The 22035-nt window shown below is 43.0% G+C and overlaps 1 long non-coding RNA gene across 2 annotated transcripts in view; it reads left to right on the forward strand.

Moving 5' to 3' along the window:
* The window catches only part of LOC306648572, a 66805-nt gene extending 45771 nt beyond the window's left edge, over positions 1-21034 (forward strand). Inside the window, exons 3-4 of one of the 2 annotated variants that reach the window (XR_013760389.1) lie at positions 3617-3789; positions 20931-21034. This is a non-coding gene — a long non-coding RNA (uncharacterized lncRNA). Of the gene's footprint in view, positions 1-3616; positions 3790-6164; positions 6405-20930 lie in introns of those variants that run through there. The other variant, XR_013760390.1, reaches the window with a different exon arrangement.
* The last annotated feature ends 1001 nt before the right edge of the window (positions 21035-22035 follow it).

Consider the following 22035-nt stretch of genomic DNA (forward strand, 5'->3'; position numbering starts at 1 on the left):
CACACCATGGCCTTACTCCTCCTATACTGTCTGCTGGTCGCAATGGACTCTGCGGGATTCATCAGTCATGAAGAATGAGGTAAATGCCCACTACCTGCCAGACACTGGGGTAAACAAGGCATCAGAACAAGACACAGTGGAGAGGCCACCAACGACCATGTGGTGGTGGTGTTGAGGCCATGACTTGGGTGATAGAAAATCGTCCATGAGAACTAAGCAGGGAAAAGCTCCCAGTTACTACAAGGTGCCAGGATGCCTCAGGAGCACCTGTGACACCTTCCCCCCTTCCCCACTTCCCTTATAAATAGCAGAGCCATTTTTGGATTCCATCTCCAGTCCAGTCCTTATCCCTCTTTTTTTTGTCACGATAAAAGGAACAATGGGCATAGTTCGATATTCCTTTGGATTCTGTTAACATTGGAAGAAATCTCTCTGCCAGATCCGGTAAGCAGATTCCTGGAGTGCCTGATTGCAGAGAGATCACAGAGTGTCAGGGCAGAAAGAGATCTTTGTGACTAGCTAACCCAAACCACATTATAAACAGGGAAGTGACGCTGGAAGGTAAGGAGTTGACATGGTCTCCTTGTCCTGGAGGTCCAGCATGGTTTACCTGCTCTACTGGTCGACCCACAGTTTATGTTCATTCAACTTAAGTTATGCAAAACAGAAAGTCGAAATGTAGTGTGAGTCTGTTTCCCAGCTATGGGGAATGATGAAGGAGGGGAAGCCCCCATGTCTTCCTGCTACAGAACCTTCATAGAAGATTCTAGAAAACGCAAGGCTGGCTGTCTGGATTTCAGGTGTGGTTACTGGGTCCTTTCCTAGTCTCTACCTCAGTGACACTGTATGCCTTTGGGTGGGTCACTCATTCTCTCTGAGCCTGTTTATTAATGTACAAGAAGGAGGAATTTGGGTTTGAGATGCTTCTTTTAACTCTAAAGGATGCTCTGTGGAAGAGATTATGGCCAGAACACTGCCAACCACTCCATGCCTCCCACTCCCCTGCTCTGCCCACTCACATTTTTAATCCCTGACCATTTACTGGGCACACTTTCTCTCTGGGGGCTGGAGAACTTGTGTTCAGGAGACTCCAGGCCCAGGATGGGTGGACCTTGCTGCTGGCAAAGCACAAATTACACTAACTTTCTGGGACAGGAGTGGGCCTGATGGGGCAGCTTCCTGACAGCAAGGAGTCAGCTGCCCCTGAGGGGTTCTGGGAAGTGTACCCCTGACCCTGTGCCCACAGCCACAAGGTAGGCCAGGGCCCAGCCCAATAGGCTCTGGTGCTGAGGGATTGAAATGGTGCTGCCAGTTGACACCCCAGCATAGGCCCTGGTCAGGGGCCCTCGCAGTTCTCAAGCATCTGTCCCTGAGACCAGAGCACATCCCTCCATCTTGCACTCCCTCCCCACTTGGTGGACATGTTTTTGGAGGGCAGAATCAAGTGCTGAGTTGCTATCCTAGAAGAACTTCCCTCTGCAACCCAGCCTTTCTCTAGAGTCCTGAAACTCAGACAGAAAGATGGTCTTGATGGCGATGGTTCTGGAAACCCAATCCTTTCTGGAATGTTGTCAGTGACTACCCTCTGACTGGAGAGAATTAGTTGATGAGGACAGAAGCGTCATGATTAGTAGTTGATGAACTGTCACACCGAAGAGGAATTAGCTTTTGAATGAGCTCCCAGGTAGAAGTACCTGGATAGCTGGTTTGGATTTAGTGCAAAAACTTTCTAGAACTTGGATGAAGGAAAATTGGACTTCAAGGGACCATGGCTTTGTCTACCACTGAAGAACAAATGGAAGTTCAATGACAGTGGCAGAAATGTCTTGGAGACAGTTGGCAGCCTGGCTAGGGTCAGGGTGTTATACTGGAAGGTCAATTTAAGGTCCCTTCAATTTAGAGAACTGAGTTATGGACAATTCCTGATAAGAAGGTGCTTGGCCTTCTTAGCAGATGTGATCCAGGGGTGCCTGAATCCTTCCTGAGACAAAACAAGTTATACGCTTCTCCAAACGCTGCTGGATTTATAGAAACCACCTCCTTTCTCTTGCCCCTGACTTTCATGCTTTCCTCCTTGAGGTTTTAGTAATAAACACCTTTGAAGCCATTTCTAAAGATCCTGGTTTCCTTCTTCAATCTTGAATTTCCTGGGGCATAAACAAACTCTGTCCACTGAGACATCAGGTTCATGGATTGGGATTTCAGTACCAGGTGCTCTTTGGGGTATTATTTTCAGTATCTATGTTTTCTGATTCCTTTGCCAAGTTGGCATTGTTTTATATTTGCTCATAGATTAACTCTTCTGTATTGATTTCTTGATGAGATAATTAGAAATTTGGCTACTGTTCCCTACTGTCTTTCTCAGCCTTGGGCTACTTGAGAAACAGAATACTAATTTAGTATTTTTCTGACTCTTCCAGAGGAAGTGAATAATGATATGATTTATAGCACTGTGAGTGATAGAATGATTAGAGAGAACTGAGATGCTCCCAACTCCCAATTTGGTGGAAAACAATGCAGAGAAAGTACAACTCTTTCCCCTGGTAACATTCCATGGTGCTTGTCCAACAACCAGATATCAAGGGAGAACTTATACAGGAATATGATCAGACTTGAACTCAGAAAATATGGGTTTCCATCATATTTCTCTTACTGGGACAAACCACTCAACAACCACTTTGGGCTTCAGGAGAGGGAGTTGTTTTTGACTCAACAAATATGTGATTCCCTGCAATGAACAGGGCGTTTGCTGTCCACCTGATGGAACTGCTCAGTGCATGAATTGATTGAGGTGTGACTGTGAAAAAGTTTTGTAAACTACAAAATACACAGTGGAATCAGGGTTGATATATTAAAGATGCAATTGTGGAGTTTTTTTTTTTTTTTTTTTTTTTTTTTTTTCATTTCTAGTAAAGATCCTATGCCCAGTTCTAGGGAAGTGTTTCTTTGCAATGATCTCACTTCTTTTGTGTCTGATAGCACCCAAAATACAGATGCTCCTCACTTGCTTTTGTGTCTGATAGCACCCAAAATACAGATGGAGTTGCATGCCAATAAACCCATTGTAAGTTGAATGGGTTGAAAGGAAATTGATGCTATGCTTGCATCAGCCGAGAAAGTCTGTTTAACTGCCAGACCTCTCTAGTCACACATACTCTTCTAAGAAGCTCCACACTGCTTTTTGTTGTTGTTGTTGTTCTGGGGATGCTCAGGAAGGCAGTGAGATGCAGGGAAGATATACAAAAGCAGAAAGCCAGGGCTCTTACCGACGTCATTGTCATTCATTTGTCCCATAGCCCTCATCTGCCTCTCTTTTTCTGAACTGAGTAGCATAACACAGAGCTCACCTACCACACAGAGCTGGTGAGTCTGCACTGTGAGAGGACTTTGTAAAGCTAACGACTCTGTCCTAATGTCAGGGCTCATGTTTTGGTGTGCATCCCCTGAAGTCGCATTAGCAGTTGTGATGTCTTACCTGTCTCTGTGCAGGACAAATATTAATGCTGGCTCAGTCTGCAACCAAAAGTGATAGGATCTGATATTCTGATCATTATCTATTTAATAAGTTTCCAACTCTCTCTCTCCTTCTAAATACTTGATGATGTCATTTTCCTAGCTTGGAAGTGAAAAACTGATTTCACCCCAGACCCCTGCGTGGAATGGTGAGGCTCAGCCAGGACCTTGGATACGTACATCCTTCTCCTTTGTCTGTGTAAGCTGCTGTTGTTCCTAAGTCATGGCCACCTACGAATTCATGAATGTGGCTCTCTATTTCCAGGCCTAATGACGGTAAGAAGTCCCCGCACCCTCCTTGCCACACCTTCTAGACATCCTCCCACAGTTCAATCTACTGATAGATGGCAGCGATTATTTAGCACATATAAAGCTCTTGGAATTTATGACTTGTTTTATTAGTCCTTCCTTAGAACCTCCCTAAAAGGATGGCGAGCAAGACACTGGTGAAGAAATAGAGTTCCCGGTGACACCATGAGAATGACAAATCACTGTTTCCGTGGATAAGACAAGTGTAATTAATTCCTCTAGTAAAATCCTACAGGGTTGGTTGGTTTTGACATTAATAATAGATTGTGGGAGCACCGGCCACAGAATCAATGAAAGTGATTGGTGCCAATGGCCTCTGAAGACTCTACCAGTGAGCTAATGATTTCCAGAGGCACTTTCCTCTGACTGCTGCAAATATTTCTTTCCTTCCTAGATGGGTATCTTAATTTTTTCCAAGGTGGGACAGGGAGACGGAGGCCCTGAGAAGGAACGTGACTTGCCGTAAGTTACCAGGTTGAGTTGGCTGCAGATCTGAGATCACGACAGTTGGCACAAAGCAGGAACTCAATAAATATTTAATGAATAAAAGGCTGAATGAACTCAGGTCTACTGTTCACTTTTCTCTCCTGGGTACAATCTACAAAAAGGTACCTGGATTCCTGCCGTGTTTTCTGGGTTGAAGGAACTTCCCTCAAGACTTATGACGTCCTTTCCCCAGGCCACATGTGGCTAAAAGGCACTGGAAATGTGATTGTTCAAATTGGGATGAATTTTACGTCAACCTCAAATTTCGAAGGCTTATGGTGAGAAATGACAGGAGAATATCTCATTAGTAGTTTTTGTATTGATTATATGTTGAAATGCTAATAGCTTACGTATGCTGAGTTGATGAAATTATAGAAACAAATTATACCTGTTTCTTTTTACTTTCTTGATGTGGTTAAAAGAATATTTAAATATGCATTTACAGCTTGCATTAAAGATCTATCAGACAGCACTCTATAAGGTTCATCTGTGGACATTTTTGGAAAAGAATTACATATTGATTTGTTAAAGTTTCAATAAAAATAATTTCTTCTGACTAGCTAAGAACCCAGGAAACAAAGATAAGGGTAACAATTAATTTTATTTTCAAAAACAACAAAGAACAACAATCTCTCTCTCTTTTCCCTACCATAATCCTTTCCTGTGAGTTTTAATGCAGGGTCCTCAATCTCATAAATGAAAATCTACACAGGTGACTCTACCTGGTGGGCTGGCTGGCCAACCAACCCAGGAAGTCACACAGCTCATCAGAATTGCCACCATTCCAATCTACACAGGTACAGGAGTCATGTGTGAACTGAGGAAGTACTTCTGTAGCATACTTTTGATGAACCAGTTTTCATAAAAATAATTACCTCAATAACTAACATTTTATAGCTATTTTCAATTTATGAAATGCTTTCACATATTATCACCTTTCATTCCCAGAACATTTTTGTGATATGGGCAGTATTATAATCCCATTTGACAGATAAAGACACTAAAAGAGGATAGGAGGCTTGCTCACGATCACACAGCTAGAATGTGGTAGATCTGGTTTTAAAGCTCGGTCTTCTACTACTAGGGCCTTAACCATAATCCAGTGTGTGACCTTTGCTGGCCTGACCTGCCTCAGTGGCCCCACGTCATCCTTCTTTGCAGTATCTCTAGCATAGATCAACAGTGGAGGAAGCAAGGAGAGGTTTAAGAAGTTGTAAGAAGAAACAAACTTGGGGAATACAGGTGGCTCCCAATTTATAATCATTCAATTCACAATTTTTCAACTTTAAGATAGTATGAGCCAGGCACAGTGGTGCATGCCTGTAATCTTGGTAGCTCGGGAGGCTGAGGCAGGAGGATCATGAGTTTGAAGCCAGCCTCAGCAACTTAGTGAGGCCCTAAGCAACTCAAGGAGATCCTGTCTCTAAATAAAATATTAAAAAGATGTGGGATGTGGTTCAGTGGTAAAGCACCCCTGAATTCATTCCCTCATACAAAAAAAAAAAAAAAAAAGTGTGAAACTGACATGTATTCGTAGAAACCATATTTTGAATTTTGAGCTGGTCTAGTGCAGGATGATCCTCCCTTGCAATGATGGGCAGCAGCAGCTGCCAACCCCAGCTCCAGCCAGCCCTGGGGTCACCAGTGGGAGCAGCCAATGCTCTGCGATACCCTGTATTGCTGAACTATGATGTGCGATAGGTCAGGTGCATTAAATGCATTTTCAACTTATATTTTCAGTTCACCAAGGGTTTATCAGGTAATCTATCATAAATAGGGAAATATCTTGAAGATAAATTTTGCTATGACCACACCATAATGCCACTGTTAATTATCTTTTATGCCACTGCACACAGAAGAGGAAGAGCTACTGTGGGAAAGTCCTTATGGGTGTCAGTTCTACCTGCTGCTGGCCGGAGGGGAGGTACTATTTCCATCTGGGAGAAGTGAAGAACCCGAGGCTCAGAGACATTAAGCCCAGTGCCCATTCTGCCACCCTCGTTTGCTTCTGGGAATCAATATGCAAATCATATGCATGTTATTCTTGCTATTTTTTGTCTTTATTCATTATTTCATAATTAGCTCAATATTTTATACACTTCTATTTTCCTTTGGTTTGTTCGATTTTCTTTCTTTTTTTTTAATTTTTAATTTTAATTAAAAATCATAAATTTACATAGGGCAATGTTGTTTGATTCATTTTGTTATTTTTTCCCCTTCCCCCCTCCCCTCCCACCCCTCTTTTCCCTCTATACATTCCTTTCTTCCTCATTCTTACCACCCTCCTTATCCCTAACCCTAAACCTAACCCTAACCCTAACACTAACCCCTCCTACCTCCCACCCCCGTATGTCCTCATCCACTTATCAGTGAGATCATTCGTCCTTTAGTTTTTTGAGATTGGCTTATCTCACTTAGCATGATACCCTCCAATTTCATCCATTTGCCTGCAAATGCCATAATTTTGTCATTCCTCATGGCGGAGTAATATTCCATTGTATATATGTGCCACAGTTTCTTTATCCATTCATCAACTGAAGGGCATCTGGGTTGGTTCCACAATCTGGCTATAGTGAATTGAGCAGCTATGAACATTGATGTGGCTGTATCTCTATAGTATGCTGATTTTAAGTCCTTTGGGTATAGGCCAAGGAGTGGGATAGCTGGGTCAAATGGTGGTTCCATTCCAAGCTTTCTGAGGAATCTCCATACTGCTTTCCAGAGTGGCTGCACTAGTTTGCAACCCCACCAGCAATGTATGAGTGTACCTTTTTCCCCACATCCTCGCCAACACCTATTGTTGCTTATGTTCTTGATAATCGCCATTCTAATTGGGGTGAGATGAAATCTTAGGGTAGTTTTGATTTGCATTTCTCTTATTACTAGAGATGTTGAACATTTTTTCATATATCTGTTGATTGCTTGTATATCTTCTTCTGTGAAGTGTCTGTTCATTTCCTTAGCCCATTTGTTGATTGGATTATTTGTATTCTTGGTGTAGAGTTTTTTGAGTTCTTTATAGATTCGGAATATTAGCGCTCTATCTGAAGTATGATTGGCAAAGATATTCTCCCACTCTGTAGGCTCTCTCTTCACATTACTGATTGTTTCCTTTGCTGAGAGAAAGCTTTTTAGTTTGAATCTATCCCAGTTGTTGATTCTTGCTTTTATTTCTTGGGCTATGGGAGTCCTGTTAAGGAAGTCTGCTCCTAAGCCAACAAGTTGAAGGTTTGGGCCTACTTTTTCTTCTATAAGATGCAGGGTCTCTGGTCTGATTCCGAGGTCCTTGATCCATTGTGAGTTGAGTTTTGTGTAGGGTGAGAGATAAGGGTTTAATTTCATTCTGTTGCATATGGTTTTCCAGTTTTCCCAGCACCATTTGTTGAAGAGGCTATCTTTTCTCCATTGCATATTTTTGGCCCCTTTGTCTAGTATGAGAAAATTGTATTTATTTGGGTTTGTGTCCGTGTCCTCTATTCTGTACCATTGATCTACCTGTCTATTTTGGTACCAATACCATGCCGTTTTTGTTACTATTGCTTTGTAATAGAGTTGAAGATCTGGTATTGCGATACCACCTGCTTCGCTCTTTCTACTGAGGATTGCTTTAGCTATTCTGGGTTTCTTATTCTTCCAGATGAATTTCATAATTGCTTGCTCTATTTCTGTAAGGTACATCATTGGGATTTTAATTGGAATTGCATTGAATCTATATAGCACTTTTGGTAGTATGGCCATTTTGACAATATTAATTCTTCCTATCCATGAACATGGGAGATCTTTCCATCTTCTAAGGTTTTCTTTAATTTCTTTCTTTAGTGTTCTGTTGTTCTCATTGTAGAGGTCTTTCACCTCTTTTGTGAGATTGATTCCCAAGTATTTTATTTTTTTTGATGCTATTGTGAATGGGGTAGTTTTCCTAATTTCTCTTTCTGAAGATTCATCACTTATGTATAAAAATGCGTTGGATTTATGAACATTGATCTTGTAACCTGCTATTTTACTGAATTCACTTATGAGTTCTAAGAGTTTTCTGGTGGAATTTCCAGGTTCCTCTAAATATATAATCATGTCATCAGCGAACAGGGATAGTTTGAGTTCCTCTTTTCCAATTCGTATCCCTTTAATTTCTTTGGTTTGTCTAATTGCTCTGGCTAGAGTCTCAAGAACAATGTTGAATAGAAGTGGTGAAAGAGGGCATCCCTGCCTTGTTCCAGTTTTTAGGGGGAATGCTTTCAGTTTTTCACCATTTAGAATGATATTGGCCATGGGCTTAGCATAGATGGCCTTCACAATGTTAAGGAATGATCCCACTACCCCAATTTTTTCTAGTGTTTTGAACATGAAGGGATGCTGTATTTTATCGAATGCTTTTTCTGCATCTATTGAAATAATCATGTGATTCTTAACTTTTAGTCTGTTGATATGGTGAATGACATTTATTGATTTCCGGATGTTGAACCAACCTTGCATCCCTGGGATAAAACCCACTTGATGGTGATGCACTATCTTTTTAATATATTTTTGTATGCGATTTGCTAAAATTTTGTTGAGAATTTTTGTGTCGATGTTCATTAAGGATATTGGTCTGAAATTTTCTTTCCTCGATGTATCTCTGTCTGATTTAGGTATCAGGGTGATATTGGCTTCATAGAATGAGTTTGGGAGGGTTCCCTCCTCTTCTATTTTATGGAATACTTTGAGAAGTATTGGAATGAGCTCTTCTTTAAAGGTTTTGTAGAACTCAGCTGAGAACCCATCTGGTCCCGGACTTTTCTTTGTTGGTAGGCTTTTGATGACCTCTTCTATTTCATTGCTTGAAATTGATTTATTTAAGTTGTGTATGTCTTCCTCGTTCAGTTTAGGTAATTCATATGTCTCTAGAAACTTGTTGATGTCTTCGAGGTTTTCTGTTTTGTTGGAGTATAGATTTTCAAAATAGCTTCTAATTATGTTTTGTATTTCACTCGTGTCTGTTGTGATATTTCCTTGTTCATTCCGAATTTTAGTAATTTGAGTTTTCTCCCTTTTTCTCTTTGTTAGCGTGGCTAAGGGTTTATCAATTTTGTTTATTTTTTCAAAGAACCAATTATTTATTTTGTCAATTTTTTGTATTGTTTCTTTTGTTTCAATTTCATTGATTTCAGCTCTGAGTTTAACTATTTCCTGTCTTCTACTACTTTTGGTGCTGGTCTGCTCTTCTTTTTCTAGGGCTTTGAGCTGTAGTGTTAAGTCGTTTATTTGTTGATTTCTACTTCTTTTGTTGAATGCGCCCCATGAAATAAATCTTCCTTTCAGTACTGCTTTCATAGTGTCCCAGAGATTTTGATATGATGTGTCTTTGTTCTCATTTACTTCTAAGAATTTTTTAATTTCCCTCCTGATGTCTTCTGTTATCCATTCATCGTATAATAGTGTATTATTTAATCTCCAAGTATTGGAGAAGTTTCTGTTTTTTATTCTGTCATTTATTTCTAATTTCAGTCCATTATGATCTGATAGAGTACAAGGTAGTATCTCTATCTTCTTGTATTTGCTAACAGTAGCTTTGTGGCATAAAACATGGTCTATTTTAGAGAAGGATCCGTGTGCTGCTGAGAAGAAAGTGTATTCGTTCTTTGTTGGATGATATATTCTATATAAGTCGGTTAAGTCTAAATTGTTGATTGTGTTATTGAGATCTATGGTTTCTTTATTCAATTTTTGTTTGGACTATCTATCCAGCGGTGAGAGAGGTGTGTTAAAATCGCCTAGTATTATTGTGTTGTGGTCTATTTGATTTCTGGATTTGAGAAGGATTTGTTTGACGTACATGGATGAGCCAATGTTCGGGGCATAGATATTTATGATTGTTATGTCTTGCTGATTTATGCTTCCCTTAAGCAGTATGTAATGTCCTTCTTTATCCCTTCTGACTAGTTTTGGCTTAAAGTCCACATTATCTGAAATGAGGATGGATACTCCAGCTTTTTTGCTGTGTCCATGTGCATGGTATGTTTTTTCCCATCCTTTCACCTTCAGTCTATGGGTATCTCTTTCTATGAGATGGGTCTCTTGCAGGCAGCATATTGTTGGATTTTTCTTTTTAATCCAATCTGACAGTCTATGTCTTTTGATTGATGAGTTCAGGCCATTAACATTCAGGGTTATTATTGTGATATGATTTGTATTCCTAGTCATTGGACTCATTTTTGTTTTTTGACATGATTTGGTTTCTCCTTTATTTGGCTATTCCTTTAGGCTAGTTCCTCCCGTTGCTGATTTACATCATTGTTTTTCATCTCTTCCTCATGGAATATTTTGCTGAGAATGTTCTGTAATGCCGGCTTTCTTTTAGTAAATTCCTTTAGCTTTTGTTTATCGTGGAAGGATTTTATCTCATCGTCAAATCTGAAAGTAAGTTTTGCTGGGTATAAAATTCTTGGTTGGCATCCATTTTCTTTCAGGGCTTGGTAAATGTTGTTCCAGGCCCTTCTAGCTTTTAGGGTCTGGACTGAAAAATCTGCTGATATTCTTATTGGTTTCCCCCTGAATGTAATCTGATTCTTTTCTCTCGCGGCCTTTAAAATTCTGTCTTTATTTTGAATGTTAGGTATTTTCATAATAATGTGCCTTGGTGCAGGTCTGTTGTAATTTTGCATATTTGGAGTCCTATAAGCCTCTTGTACTTGGTTTTCCATTTCATTCTTGAGATTTGGGAAATTTTCTGATATTATTTCATTGAATAGATTGTTCATTCCTTTGGTTTGTTTCTCTAAGCCTTCCTCAATCCCAATTATTCTTAAATTTGGCCTTTTCGTAATATCCCATAATTCTTGTAGATTCTGTTCATGATTTCTTACCATCTTCTCTGTTTGGTCAACCTTGTTTTCAAGATTAAATATTTTGTCTTCAATATCTGAAGTTCTGTCTTCCAGGTGATCTATCCTATTGTTTATGCTTTCTATGGCGTTTTTAACTTGGTTTATTGTTTCCTTCATTTCAAGGATTTCCGTTTGGTTTTTTTTTCAGTATCTCTAACTCTTTATTGAAATGCTCTTTTGCCTCTGTTATTTGCTCTTTTAACTGTTGATTAGTGCGTTCATTTAATGCCTGCATTTGTTCTTTCATCTCCTCGTTTGCTTCCCTGATTGTTTTAATTATGTACATTCTGAACTCCCTTTCAGACATTTCGTCTGCTGTGCTGTCATTGGGTTTTATTGATATAGTATCTAGGTTTCTTCCCTTGTTTTCTCATATTGGTCAGATGTCAATGGGACTCTGTGATATTGTTGATTTCCTCTATTGGCTTATAGTGACCCTGTAGATTTCCAGTGTATCACCTACCAGCCTTCAGTAGCCAGAAGTCTTGGATTAATTTGATAATGCAGTGCTTCTGAAGAACGCTGCCCCTAGCCTGCTACTGGTTCCAGGGAGAGAGACCTGGAGAGGTCTCTTGTTGCACAGCCCTGGTTCCAGAGGCTGGTTGTAGGTTGGAGGTCTCCACTGGCTTGGGGACTTGTGGCTGGCTCTGTGTAGACAGGCTCTCACTGGGTGATTTGCCCCGAGAAGCTAGCCTAGAGAGGCTCTTCCCGCTGGAGGGGGGCTGGGCTGCTTGGGGAAGTCCCTGGCGCCCTGTGCTGGTCACTGAAGCAACCTGCGGGCGGGCCGGAGCTGGCAGCAGGGCGGGCCAGAGCTGGCCGTGCTGCTTCTGTGCAGAAGGGCTCTCACTGGGGGGCCTGTTCCGAGAGGCTGGAGGATCTGTCCCTGTGGGCGGAGCCCACCGCCAGACTGCACCGAGCTGCCTGGGGGAGACGCTATCTGCCCTGTCCCACTCTACTAAGCCACTCGAATCCGGGCCTGCCGCCCAGCTGAGCTTCGCTGGGTGGGGGAGACTCACCCCGTGGTTCTATCTTAGTCCGAGTCTCTCAATGCCTCCCCTTCTTGAATCCTGAGTTCTGGGACGACTGGAGATGCAGTCACCCTCTAGTCTGCCATCTTGGATCGCCCCTCGATTTTCTTTAACTTTTAAAAATGAAACATATTAGGCCCTTTTAAAAAATGTTGGTCATCTAACATGTCCTTAAGGTTATACATTTTCCTCCAAGCATCAAGTTCACTGCATTCATGGGTTTTGATAGTTCCATTATGTATGATGGTCTCAAAATTGATTTGATTAATCATAGTTCATTAATACTCTCTTTATAATTCAGTTCTAAATATTTTATAATTTCCACTGTGGTTTCTCTGAAACTCATAGATTATGTGCATGGAATAATTTTTTTTTTTTTACTTTCCAAAAATTGTATCTAGTTTTTAAATAGAGAAAATATGAGTCATGGGGTGTGACTGTGGGTGGTAGTGGGGGGCTAAGGGACAAGAGAAAATGTGAGAGCTGAGACAACTGTTCTATACCTGCAATGTGGCAGTTGATCCGTGGCTGCATACATTTGTTAAAACTTAGAGAAATGTGTATGAAAAAGAGCAAATTGCACTGTATGTTAATTATACCTGAATTTTTAAAAAATGAATTAAAAAACAAAGGCTTCCTGCCCTCTCCTGCCCTCTCCTGCCACCCAGACATCTTGTTTCTCTCCCTGAAGGTAACTATTGTTACCATTTTCTAAAGTGCATTTCTAGGGCTTTTAAAATGGATTCTCAAACGTATGCCTATTTTTTCAACACAAATGGTAACTATTATAAACCCTATTCTGCACTTCTTTTGCAAACCGAATACCTTGAAGATATTGTTCTACGGATTATTGAACACTGTTTTTGTCATTTCTAATTTTATTGCATTTTAGTCAAAGATCACAGGGTAGTCAAACAGTAGTTATTTTGTGCAAGAATAGGAAAGACACGTGTGGCTCTCTGTACAGAGAGCTACGAATTCAGGGAACATCTCACTTTCTCTACTTTGCTTGATGAACTTCAGGCTCAAAGGCAGTATCCTCTGTGTGGTTTCCATAGCAACTTTCATCGCTGCATCATGGTTGCTGTCTTTTTATCACACATCTCCTCTCTACTCTGTCCAGCAGTTTGCCTTAGCTCCCCCAGGGAGAAGGCCTGGACTTGATATTCCCAGGGCCTACCCAGTCCCTGAAGTCCCCAGACCCTCCCCGATCTGCTGACTATCAGCATGGGAAGAGGCCACAGAGGCCAAAATGTCCAGATATAATTGATCATGGCTCAGGAAATTCTGTTGTCATTTGAAGATTCAAATTTACATAGTAGGCTTAGAAATTAAAGATAAGACTTGTAAAGAGGAAGAAAACAGCTTTAGTCCTTAGGATTTCCTGGTAAATCCAGAACTTACAAATATATATCCATGATTTTATCCCTTACCAGAGCCAACTTTATTACAGGTATAAGGAAACTTAAAAATACCAAAAATTTTTTTTTTCTTAAAAGCCAACCCACCAAACAATATTTTGACTTTGGATATATCTTTTGCAAATCTCTGCATTCTACTCCAATTCACTGGGGATAATGGCCTTGAATACATGTACCTCGCTTTCTGGGAGATACCTGATCTGCTAGACACTACTGGAAAGCTTTAGGGAACTTGGGCAAAGTTTACTACTCACCTCTTTGAGTCCCTGCTTAAAATTCAACTGAAAAAAAATCAAGTTGACCTTCTGCTTAAGCTCTGGATATCATGAAGTCTGCTCTTACACCTTCTAAGTTAGAGAGGTCGTAGGAGAAGCTTGCCAAGATGTCATGAGTACAGTCTACCATGACCAAACTAAAAATTCTGTCATTATATTTTTGGGTTATGACAGTCAAACTGGGGATAAACAGGGAGTGAATGAGGTAGTTAATAATAATGCTCCTTCCTTGAAGTCTGCCTGTAGCTGGCAGATGTGGTAAAGAAAACCCTAGCGGGAAAGACTATTTATTAATCTATTTTCCACCTTCATCCAGAAAGTATTTAAAATGCTGAATCCTTGCATAGCCCCCACCATCAGCACCATGAGAGCTGATGGGGAAGTCAGTCTAAGTCTTGGTTTCCTCTTCCATGAAATGGAGGAAATTCCATTTATTTCACAAGTTATCAGAGTGACTGAAGGAGATGGTGGATAGAGATGTCAGTGATAGAGAAGATTCCTTCAACGATCACTGTGTTTGCCTCTGATTCAAAACAAAGGCCTCTGATTCTCCTATTCTAGTGATGAGGACAGTTTTTTATCTGTCTTAAAGGTCCTTAGATCTGAAAGAAAGTGTCCATCAGTGAACTTCCTAGTGGGCACCATGGCCATACCAAGTGTAATCATGGATGGGTAGAGGGCTTTAGACCACATGGAACACAGTAATGGCACCACCAGCTCCTTACACATCCATGCCCACCACTCCACCTGGGCGATTGGAACCTGCCCTTCACGCTCCACTCAGGCACCCCCCGCCCCAGGGAAGACTTCCTGGATGGGCGAGCCTCAGCTTTGACGTCTGCCAGAGCCTCCCACACCACCCACACTGCCCCTGCCTGTCTGCCGCCTCCTCCTCTCTGGTGGTTAAAGGGCAAAGTCTGCATCTTCGCTCCTTGCATCTCATGGGAGGTGTGGCTTCTGGCACAGGATGGACGTGCAGTCAGTGTTGACAGACTCAGATGAACTTTAAGTCATCGTTAAGAGCAGAGGGGTTCTAGTTCACAGAATCTGCTTTCTCAAAGTCTTCCCCCATCTCTGGACCAGACATGATCTCGCTTTACTCCGAAAACCCCAGGGTCACTTCTCACAGGACTTTCAGTGAGGCAGGTCACCCCCTGGGTCTGCCGAACACAATGCCCAAGCTCAGGCTCCGAGGAGCCCAACAGTGGTCGGGTGCTTTGAAGGATTGGAAGGGGAGACGCTACCTGGGGAACGGGCTAGAACCATTTATTAGCTTTATTTTATTTTACTATTTTTAGTTCATTAGAGCCGTGAGATCAAAATAATGGAAAAGAAATACAGAATCAAAAGAGTCAAATAATTGATTACAAGAAAAACTTGAATTAGAACTCAGGTCATGAGATATAAAACCGGTATGGAAAAAAGGATACGGAAAACAGATTATTGATGCTTGTGCCGCCTCATTTACTCTGGGTACAATGCTGTTAAAGTGAGATCCCACCATTTAACAGTATTGGTCTTTATTTTTTTAATGAAGTGCCTACCATATTACTCAGCACAGCACTTGGCACTCGGGAGTTACATTGATTTCGCCTTCCTCCTTTTCCTGGGGTCTCAGGAACACATTTCAGAGATGAGTCGGGATTAACTCTCGACTTCCTCCCTGCTCTGAAATGCCTGGCTGGTCACCAAGCTGATTTTTCTCCTGTGGAAGCTGAAATCCTTCCCACTGGCTTCCTGTGGACAGTAACACAGGCCTTGGTGATTTCCCAGCATCCTCTAGGACAGTGGTTCTCTCCCCCTGGGGTCACTGGAGAGCGTTCATAGATCCTTCTCTGTGCCCCCACGCCAGAAATCCTGATCTCTTCATGGGGCTTGTTCCCACTGACATACGTCACAGCAGGGGTCACTTTAGAGGGGAATAATACACCGTTGAGGAAGTTGAATCAAACGGCCTCCAGAATGCCGGTAGCCTGTAATTCCACACGTTGGCTCACAACCCCTACTGGTCCCAGGCATGCTGAGTCTTGGATGTTGGAGCGGAAGTGGCTATTGGAGGCCATCTGGCCCAGCCTCCTCGTTCTCAGATTGGGAAACTGAGGGCCCAGAGAAGGTATGTAGCTCAACAAGACCGGGACTTGAACCCGGGTCTCCTAATCCAAATGAACTAATTGCTAAGGTTCCGTATAAACGTACACTATCACCTGGAAGACGGCCACGCCAGAAAGCACAGTGTGTGCTCTGGCCAAAGCTGTTGGTGGCTGCTGTCCCGGCAATTATGAGCAGGGAAATTCTGAAGTCAGTGGAATGAGGAGGGTCCCGGGTGAGGAGGGGGCCCCTGGACAAGTTCCTTCTGTGATCCCCTTCTGGACAACGGAACAGAGGGCAGCGCCGTGATGACGGCACAGACCAAGACCAGCCGTCCTGAACTCCTCAGCCCGTCAGTCACCCAGTCCTGAGAGTCTGCCTCCTAAACTGATTTCTTGAGTTCATCCGTTTTCCCCATTCCCTCGGACACTGTCCTCGATCGGGCAGCTGTCCTTGCTGCCTGGACCACTGCCATAGTTTCCTCCCTCCCTCCCTGCGTCTCCCAGCCCATCCTCCACACCAAAGTCAAAGTCTTCTCTAGAATACAGACTTGTCACCCATCCCTCAAAACCGTCCAATGGCCTCCCTCTGGCCTCATTCCTCATCTGCTCCCCAGCTCTATCCTCACCCCTCAGGCTCTGGCCACTGAACGTTCCTCAGGAAAGCCCTCTCTGACTCCCTCAGGGGAGGGTTTTCCTAGTGTCCCCACAGCATTCTGAACTCCCGTTGTCACCACAGAAGGTCTTACGATGGCCCGTTGGTCTGAGTATCCTCCATCACAAGCCAGGGACTACTGCCTTCTTGGTCTTCTTGTGTCCCCTGGGCCAAGTACTGTGCTGGGTAATATGGAAGGCACTTTATTAAAAAAAATACTGAGATCATAAAATGGCGTGACCTTGATTTCACAGCCTGGCTACCCAGAGCCGGTGCGGTGGCTTGAGCACAAACCCCGAACGGTGTCCCCATCACCGAGCTCGTCAGCAGTCTGCTTCCGCATCCTTGTTTTGCTTTTTGTATCTTGTGATCTGAGCTCAATCTGAGTTTTCTTGCAATCAGTTATTTAGTTCATTTGACTTTATGGCTCTCGTGAACCAAAAAGGGAAAAATAATTAGAAATTCAAGAGCCCCTTTCCCCTTTCTCCTTCCCTGGTCAATGCCGCCCCTCTAAGAATCAGGAATCAGGAAGGACACAGTCTATGCTCCTCCTCAGACCTTCTCAGTCTGATGCAGGGATCATTTAACAAGCTATTAGAAAGATTTTATTATACCCGCACCCTGAAGTCCAAACAAATTCCTTCTGAGGTCAAAATCGCTCCTTTATGTGATGTATAACCCTGGGATCCTGGTGCATGATAGCCTGGGTACTCCAAGTACCTCCTTGTTCCAAGGCTGAATCCTGCCTGAGTAATGACCAGGACAGGTTTCCCCCACACCCTGTGTCACCTTGTGTGCTGGGGGGCGGGGGTGGAGAGGGAGGGGCAGGACGTGGCAGCTGAGGAAAGATGCCCATCCACACCCTAGCAACTTTGTTCATGGGCTGTGGCTGCCAGCTGGGGACCTGAGGCCCTCGGGCACAAAGCAGGCAGGAAGAAGGCGGTAGGAGAGAACCTCAGTCTCCCCACACCATCGCATACTCTGGTGGCTCCTCTTCATTTATCCATCTCAGCTTAATTTAAGAGTTCTAGGGCTCTCATTGCTCATGGCTGCCCCCACGGCAGCTCTGGAATCTACACTGGACCACAGAGCGGTATCAAAGCAGAAAAGAGGTTAGCCACCACCTTAGGACATGGCAGGGGACTACAGAGCAGCTGTCACACCCTCCCCAGGAAAGTCACTACTAGGGTCCCTTTCTGTCTACATGAGCTCATGATTCCCTTCTTAAAAGTGCAGGAAACATTAGTTCAAAATAAAGACATCTATCAACTTAATATAAATATGCCTGTCAATGGCTTCCTGGAACACACAGTTCCTGAGGTCCTTTTCTCCTTAGAGGCAATACAATTTAATCTGGACTTGTATGAGCAACTAATTTATACAAGCCTCCCTCCCACGATCCTCATCCCAAAGAAACGAGCCAAGTCTGCCTTCCCCAGAGCTTACCACACAGCTCAGGAGAGAAGACATGTGTACAAACAGTCCAAGAGAGAGTTGGGTAAATTCTACAACCCAACCCAGGACAGAGATAACAGGAAAAGATTGATTCTGCCTGAAAAGATCAGAAAGGTTTCTCAAAAGAGGCTACATCTGAGCTAGACCCTGAAGGAAGAATGGGATTTTGATGGCCAGTCTTCTCATTGGCTCTGTTGAGTAAGGCTAGGTTAGTTTGAGGCTTGAGTCCCAGAGAAGTGTCTTCCTAATCTCTACCATTGCTTAGGATGGTTTTGTAAAAAGCTGTGCCGTGGCTGAGGAACTTCTCTGTCTAGGGTTCAGTTTCCCCCTCTTGGCTTATTAGACTGAACTTGACTGGATGTCTGGCTCCTTCTTCTGCACTTTGTCCTCGTTAAAACCCAACACAATGCTGGGGACACAGTATGTCCCCCACAAAGGTATGCTGAGTGGAATTTAGAATTAGGATGTTCCGATCTCCAAGTTTCCTTCTAGGATTAACTTGTCCTCATGTCCCAGGACTCTGATACATTTTTCCAAAAAAGGAAAAAATAAAGATGCTGTAGATTTATATTTGAAAAAGTTTATTATAAAAATCACTTCTGCCAGGCGTGGTGGTACACATCCGTCATCCCAGCGGAGGCTGAGGCAGGAGGTCAGTGAGTTCAAAGCTAGCCTCAGCAACTTAGTGAGGTCCTAAGCAATTTAGTGAGACCATGTCTCTAAATAAAATACAAAATAGGGTTGAGGATGTGGCTTAGTGGTTGAGTGCCCTTGAGTGCAATCCCTGGTACCGACCTAACACCCTACCAAAAATAAAAATAAAAATAAAAAATCACTTCTATACAATCATGTTGGGGAAAACTACTATTTTATAGCAGATAAAGAAGGTAGGCAACCCAACAAAAAAATGGGAAAAAATTTGTTCAAGCCCTTCATAAAAGAGGGATATCCAAATTATCCAAATGCAAATATGTGTACCAAAAGGCACTCAACTTCATTAGTCACCAGGAAATGAAAATTAAAACCACAGTGTAATTCCACACCTATCCACCAGTATGGCTAAAATGAAAAGGAAAATAACATGTGTTAGCAAGGATGTGGGGCAACTAAAACTCTCATGTTGCTTGTAGGTGTAGAAAATAGAACAATGACCTTGGGAAAATGTTTGGCAGCAGCTCATAAAATGAATATATTCATATCCATGACTCAGCCAATTCCATTCCCAGATGTATACACGACAGAATTACATGCATTCACCAGATGACAGGTGCTGGGATGTCCATAGAAATATTCTTCCTAGTAGCCAAAGATGGCAAACAACCCACATTTCCGTCAACATCAGCATTGATAAGCTAATTGTTGTTTAGTCACACAACCAGAATACCACACAGCAAAGGGAATGAACATTCTTGCACAACATCATGGACAAATCTCATGTGCATTATAATGAACAAAATAGAACATTCTACGTGATTCGACAAATTTCCTTGTTTGAAGTCACGGTGGTGGTTATTCTTGAGGAGTGGGTTAATGAGAGGTCTTGGGGATTCTGGTGCCTCTTTCTTCTTGCTGTGGGTGGTATTTGCACAGATGTGTTCACTTTGTGAAAATTCACTGAGCTGTATCCAAGTTATTATTATGCACTTTTCTGGAATTATGTTATACCTCAATAATATTGACACTGAAAAAAAAAAAAAGCTTACCAGAACATGCTTTGGCTTCCTACCTACGTTTCAAACAACTGGAAAATCATGTGGGACAGGGGAGAGAGGAAGGGATGTTCCCTTTCTCTCATTGTCTCTTTTTAGAGATCAGTCATATTGTTTATTGAGCTATAATTTACATATGATAAAGTTCTTTGATTTTAAATGTAGAATTCAATGAACTTTGAAAAACCTACACTACAGTAATGAGACAGAATAGTTCCATTACCCCTGAAAATGTGCCCTTGTTCTCTATAACCAATCCTCTTACTAACCCCTGGTCACCACAGATCCACTTTGGAAACATCTCCATAGTTTTGTCCTTTCTAGAATTTCCTATAAATGGAGTCATGGGCTACTATCTTTTTGTTGTTGTTGTTATTGTTCTGGGAATTGAACCCAGGGGCACTTGACCACTGTGTCACATCCCCAGTCCTTTTTGTTTTTGATGTTGAGACAGGATCTCATTAACTGGCTCAGTCCCTCAATAAATTGCTGAGGCTGGCCTCATACTTGTAATCCTCCTGCCTCAGCCTCCTGAGTGATGGAGATTACAGGCATGCACCACCACACCCAGCCTAGGGTAGTATCTTTAAGAGTATTTTCTTTAGTTGTAACAGCATATAGTAGGTGACAATTGGGTTGAAGAGAATGTGTCACACTGCAGTTATATCCAAATACCACTCTACCCTGGCAAAACGCACAGGATCTTTCATGAGCGTCCTATGTTAAGGCAAGATTGACTGGTGAAAAGCAACATACCCCAAATTTAAAGGATTATGTGAAAGAGGAGTTGTGCCCCATGCAACCCTGGAAGGCAGAGCCAAGACTGGGGGCAGTGGCAGGGGGGCCATTGGCAGGATAAGGGGAAGGAGATTTCTCCTGTGGTGGGTGGGTGCTCAAGGACAGATAACTGGGGAAGAAAGTACTCCCAAGATGAGGGATGGGGAGAGGCTAGGGAGCAGGAGGGAGAGAGGAAGAGAAAGAAACATGTCTGTTTTAAAAATGAGTTGCAGCGGCAGAGAGGCAAGGGCTATATTCAAAGCATAAAGCGGACACTGTTACACCCTGTATGTGTAAAAAGTAATAAAACTCATATGCTCTTCTCTGCTCTGTCTGTCTTATGTCCATTCAGTTCCCAGACTCGGCGAAAGATCCCGCTCAGACCTAAGATGGGCAGAGTGATCCGCAGACATGTCACACATGCTGTTAGGACTCGTGCCTGGAGGACTTCAACTCAGCCCCTGCTGAATCCCCCAGGAGAAGCCTCCTGAAGTCTGCTGATTTTGCTCTGGATCCTCTCGCTGTGATAAACCAGAGCTATGAGTCAGAGGCTATGCTGTCTTGCGAGGCCTCCTGGTGATCACGGAACCTGGGGCTGTCTTGGCGTTAGGCAGCTGGTCAGCCACGAAAGGGCAGCTGAGCACCTCGGGGGCCTGACCTCAGGGCCGGGCACCTGGAAGGTGGGGCCTGGTGTGTCAAAACCTCCCCCAGCCATGCTCACATCCCCTCCAGAAAAAGGGTTGTCTGCAGACCATGTCACAGTCTGCCAGGTGGCCTGGGCCCTCCCTTACACCAAAACCACGTCACCACCTCCAATCGCCCTGGTAACCAAAACATGGAGACCCTCACAAAGAAAGCTGGTCGAGGGCTCTTCAAAGGGGAATAAGCCCATGAAGGGGGCAGGAAACTGAGGCAAAACTCTGAGCACCACACTGTCTTCTCTGGGAGGCAGTCCTTGCAGGTCCCTTGCTGTCAATCACAGGTCAATGGGCTGGGGTTGTGGCTCAGTTGTAGAGGCTTGCCTAGCACGTGTGAGGCCCTGGGTTCCATCCTCAGCACCCCATAAAAATAAATAAATTAAATAAAAGCATTGTGTCCATCTACAACTAAAAATAATTAAAAAAAAAAAAAAAAGAAAAGAAAAAAGAAAAAGGTCAAGAGGTGAACCCAAGTGGGACTCTGGAAACTTCCCTGGGACCCCCAATAAAACAAGAGCAGGAGGGGCGCGTCCTCCTGCTCCAAGAGGACCCACTCTTTCCCTCAAGGGTGTCCCCTTTTCCCTTCTAACTAACTCACGCCTGCTACTCTGAGCCACGTGTCTGAAAGCTTTCGGGTGTGAGCGTAGGAATGAGTGAAGAGGGAGCCGCCAGGGCTGCCTCAGCTTTGTGGCAGGCCTGTGACATCGGGGAGCCCAACAAGGACCATCAGAAGGGGGTCTCACTAGAAGGACCCTGACT

Source organism: Sciurus vulgaris, assembly GCF_902686455.1.
Source record: "Sciurus vulgaris genome assembly, chromosome: 2".
NCBI classification, from domain to species: domain Eukaryota; kingdom Metazoa; phylum Chordata; class Mammalia; order Rodentia; family Sciuridae; genus Sciurus; species Sciurus vulgaris.